A 5000-nucleotide genomic window follows, 5' to 3' on the forward strand; every position below is an offset into this window, starting at 1 on the left:
TACAAGAGGTCTGTCTGACCTTCCACCACTGCGTCACCAGCGGTCGGGGGTCGTCTGTTGATGACCTCGTAAACAGACAATACGTGTCATCATACTGACTAGAGCCGCTGTTGTCAGGTGTGCAGCTGTAGAAAGATTGCTGCGGCTGGTTATCATATTGGGGTTTGCTGAGGGATGTAGCTGCATCCAATGATATTTTGCATCCTTTTGTATCAGCTGGGGACATATCAATCAAAACAAAAAGGACGAAACAGCATGTTGATATCTAAATAAGGTCCCAACAAAAGATTTTAAGATATTAGCGAACAGTTTACGTCAGCTCAAGTCAGCGCTGAAGTTCTGTCTGCTTTTTTGGCATCGGGTATGAATATGTTCGTTTTAAGATCATGACACTAATGAGCGATTTTGCTACAGAGGAAATGAATTCCGCCAATTCATTTCATTTTTTTCTTGAAACCTGAAATTTTTTTATTGTAGCATAATTTGGCATGTGCCATCCACATCGAAATTTTTACAGTAATCAGAAACAGCATAAAAATCTTACGCAAATAAGTATAATAATCATAGTCTTGGCTAGTGCAGACGCAATACCCATCGATGCAGGCAGCTTTCATGTTGCTATATTGGCCAGAACAATAATAGCCATTGGCCCACTTGTAACATTTCTGGCGATGCGCATTGGTCGCGGATGAGGTGGACGGTGTGGTAGTGGTGGTGGTGGAGGTGGTGGTGGAGGTGGTGGTGGTGGTGGTGGTGGTGGTGGTGGTGGTGGTGGTGGTGGTAGGTGTGGTACTACTGATGACGGTGGTGGCAGGGGACGTGCTGTTGATGATGCTTGACCCAGTCCCTGTTTAAGAGGGAGACAAACGCAAATAATTTATGTCGTGACCCTCTGTATCAGGTCTTTTGAGAATAAGCTACTGGTATTCAACAGCTCCTTCTAACCGTTGAGGTACTACCTAAAGAGCCGAGGCAGAAGTGGAAGATGCAAAATGTTCTTTTTTGTTTCGCTAAATATATATTTTTCTCTAACGACCCATCACTGTCTGCTAATGTAGGAGAAGAAGGACCTCATTAATTTGCACAATATACAGGTTTCCGAGACCATATATATTTTAATCAAAATCCTCCTAGAATAATGCTTTAACGTGTTTTTAATAACCTCCGCCTGTTTAGCTGTGCCATGTTATCCGTAAGTGAAAGGTAACAGATTTATGTCAAAACCACACGCAACACCAGGTATTTTAGATTGAAAGGTGAAGTCATGCAGGATCATTAACGATCTTTTTTCGGTCTGAGCCTGACTGTCAGCTGTTCGGTGGTTACTTTAAGCACTTAGTATTGTATGGTACACCTTTTCGATGCCATTGTTTTGAAAGGGGCTTGCACTATAAAAGGACTATGAGGCGCTACCCCGGTCACTGTTGTGGTTTGGCCTGTACGTTTCACTTGTATCCATCGGTTGTCTCATATGGACGGTCAGCTGCTATCATGAGCTGTTTTCCTGTCACTCCGCCTTGAATTTATTAATCGTTGGCCATATTTGGAGCTTTCAAGAGAAATTCGCTGAGGAATTTATCTTATTTTTATATTATCATGAGTGTCAGTCATTTTGTGGAAACGGAAATTTGAAACCCTCTATTATTTTATTAGCTTTAAGCCAATAAAATAATCAGCAATGTCCTCCGCGCCAAGCCTGCCAGAATACTGATGATCGGTACTAATGAGTTAAGTAATGAGTTAGGTACCGTTTGAGGAAAATACATTCAAAGACCATTGATCTGCTGCGGAAGTACCCGTAAACGACGTCACCACACCGAACCTTTCGTATAACTTCCTGTTAAAAGAAATTCACACATGGGCTAATCAATAAAATCAATCAGATTAACTGTTAATAGGTCAGTAGATCTATAGACACGATGTTTCAATCTTTCCCTTCATTAAGGCGTGATGAACTTCAGTCCTTGGGGCAGTTGTCCGAGAGTATTTGGTTCGGTACCAGTAGAAAAGCTTGCGGCTTTCAGAACAACTTCCCCCTTAAAATGGAAGACATACTATTGATAAGAACAAACTCGTGTTACAGTATTGGGGACTTTCATACTGGTAGGTCTGGGGTTTACTTTAGCTGCTCGTAAGGACAGCTTAACAAACACGGTTGCGAAGGTGAACTTCGTAGGTATGCCGATAACATCATGATTTAAGCAACCGGCCCCAATTTTGACATTGTGGCCGAGTCTCTTAATTTTATTTTGAGTAAACTCCCTGATTGGTGCCGAAACAATTTTTATTATATAGAAACTGATGAAATACCAGGGTTTTTCCTTTTACCAAAAAATCATATCTTCATTGCGCGCAATGAAGATACTATTTTTATATTTCACGTGTGGGGATATTGGTTTCGCCATGGCTTTATTGTCTTTATTTCTTCTTTATAACTTTATACCTGAGTTTCATAATATTTTTGTGACAGGCATTTTGCGATAGGTGACCACTTTTATTGCACTATTTTGCTGTTTCGAAAATGAATGATAAAAAGTTGTCTTTTTACGTGGAAATTTCATCAGTATCTATAAAATAAACAGAGCGTTACATGGCGGCTTGGGCGGATACGTATCCCCGCGCGGCAGTGTAATATCCTCTATTTAACACCACACTCGGGCAAGACAGAGTTTATGCTAATATAACGCCGCATCTTTATTGGCCCTCTACAGGGTTTAAACTTTGGCTTCACTTTTTTCAATCAAGTTGCCCCCCACCAGCTGTTGTGATCTCAAAACGGTCCAAACATGTTTCAGAGTCGACTAACGCTCGGTAGGACTTCTGCTACAAAGTAATATTGCCGTCGATAACTTATGGACTAAGAGTCTGGGATTCTTGCGACAAAACGTTGTTTGATGAACTCAAACGATTAAAATTAAGAGCTGCTAGAATCATTTTCCGACTAAATTGGTGTAAGCCAACTGAAGCCGTTTTGAATGCCACGAAATGGAAGCCTTTACGACCGCGACTCATTTTACTTTCAGCGACTACTTATTTTTACTTACAAATGCCATTATGAGTGCATGGCTGACCTTCGTAAGACCTATTGATAAAACGCGAGACTAAGTAATATTTAAGAAAGGAACTCTGTTTTTACAAACTAAAATCTAAGTCAGATTATATTTAGAGTTCAGTTCAATAAAAGAGCGTGACCGTACTGTGGAATAGGCTTCCCAATGAAGTTCAGTTCAATAAAAAAGCGTGACTGTGGAACAGGCTTTTCAATGAAGTTCAGTCTAATAAAAGAGAGTGACTGTTCTGTGGAACAGGCTTGCAAATAAAAGGGGAGTTACCATCTCGTTGGCCAGTTTTGAACGATTGATTAAGAAATTTCACCCTGAATTTTACACCTTTCAATTATCAATGTTTAATTAAGAGTGTTCTATAGTCTTGTTTTAACCTTGTATTTGTAATTTGTAACTTTCTTTTGCTTCCAGGACTTGACTTAGACACGGCCACATCAGCTACGCTGTTATCATATCGTGTATTAATAAATGCTTTATTTTACGGCGACCATGTAAAAACAAAGAAATGCGCAAAGTGAGTGCCGTATCCCCATAAGATCAAGTGGTTTTGCAGCTCTGCATATTATACTTATAATTTTCGAACTCTCATTGCGAAAGGGGAGTAAATCAGATTTTATCGTTTGCCCTGAAACAGCTGTCTGCAGCCGTACAAATGTCCCTACGTGCCACTAAACTAGAACCCAGACCTCCCGGTATGAAAGTCAGCGTTTTATTTTATTTTTGTTTTTGCTTTTAGGGGAGGAGGGAGTAGGGAGGGAGGAATACTTAAAACATTCCATGCATTTTTTTTTCTGTTTTCTTACTTGAGAAGCCCTACAGTATCTCCACCCCCTGAATCACTCCCATATCCTCTTGGCCACGATCCGAGGTAACTCTTTCGTTCAATCGCCTGTACTTGGTCCACTTCTCCACTGACTTAGCTTTCATGCACGTAGAAGGCAACCTACAAACACAGAAATAAAGAGTTAGATTTTTTTCCCTTGTTTCATTGTTTACAGTTTGCATTTTTATTTTCAACTTAGCTCTTGGAGTGTTCCCAAAGTACCATTAATTTGTGTTTGCCTGACGAAATGAATATTGGCAAAGAGTATCCAAAGAATAATACAGTTTTGCAGGCATTTCACATATATTTTTTAAATAAGGTGCTGATTCAATGCTTAAGTCTGGGAGGATAAGATTTAAAATGAAACTGACAGGATTGATGAGCTGAAGTGTAAGAAAGCATCCTTTAATTTATGCATCGTGCACTAGTCTATGTTGTGTACTTGACTTACCAATATCACGCTACTTATTGTGATGTCAGCTGGTAACTTGAGAATCCAATTAACAGGTTCGTAGCTTGCAAGTACAAGTACAAGAGGTCTGTCTGACCTTCCACCACTGAAAATGTTAACAGTAGCGTCACCAGCGGCCGGGGGACGTCTGTTGATGACCTCGTAAACAGACAATACGTGCACTTCATACTCACTGGAGCTGCTGCTGCCAGGCGTGCAGCTTTAGGTAGGCTTCTGTAGTTGGTTGTTATATCGAGGTCTACCAAGAGCTGTAACAGCATCCTCTGATATTTTGCATCCATTTGCATTAGCTGAGGACGTTATCATCAATACAAAAACAGCTGACATAATTACCTCTTTGACATAACTAGACTAGTTAATAGATCTATGTACACGCTCCGTTTATTTAAAATTTATTTTACCAACTGGTTGCTCCGTTTTAAGCCTTTATTTTTGCGGCACGGTTAAAGTGAAAGAACTCCAGATATTCTTGACTAGGATTCCACAAACTGCTCACCGAGAAGGAAAATTTATGCTTCGAGAACATTGTTGCATCAAACTAACTGAATTTTCCTTTGTCCTTTCCTTGACACCTCTTCGGTAATTATTTCAGTAAAGTCCAGGGTTGAGGAAGCCACTTATAGAGTAAACTTTATTGGTC

At 40.1% G+C, this 5000-nt stretch overlaps 1 long non-coding RNA gene and 1 pseudogene across 2 annotated transcripts in view; both read right to left on the reverse strand.

Annotated features, from left to right (window-relative positions):
• Positions 1–4184, reverse strand: part of LOC148723231 (uncharacterized) — an 87930-nt pseudogene extending 83746 nt beyond the window's left edge. Inside the window, exons 1-5 of the transcript XR_015992062.1 lie at positions 4128–4184; positions 3869–4008; positions 1749–1837; positions 545–847; positions 1–216 (exon numbers count right to left, since the gene is read on the reverse strand). The exon at positions 1–216 is cut by the window's left edge and continues 78 nt beyond it. The product of XR_015992062.1 is annotated as an uncharacterized LOC148723231 (transcript). The remainder of the gene's footprint in view (positions 217–544; positions 848–1748; positions 1838–3868; positions 4009–4127) is intronic.
• A 156-nt stretch (positions 4185–4340) lies between these two features.
• The window catches only part of LOC111342091 (uncharacterized), a 2947-nt gene continuing 2287 nt past the window's right edge, over positions 4341–5000 (reverse strand). Inside the window, exon 3 of the long non-coding RNA XR_002695916.2 lies at positions 4341–4650. This is a non-coding gene — a long non-coding RNA (uncharacterized LOC111342091). The remainder of the gene's footprint in view (positions 4651–5000) is intronic.

The sequence above is a fragment of the Stylophora pistillata genome, chromosome 9 (genome assembly GCF_964205215.1).
Source record: "Stylophora pistillata chromosome 9, jaStyPist1.2, whole genome shotgun sequence".
NCBI classification, from domain to species: Eukaryota; Metazoa; Cnidaria; class Anthozoa; order Scleractinia; family Pocilloporidae; genus Stylophora; species Stylophora pistillata.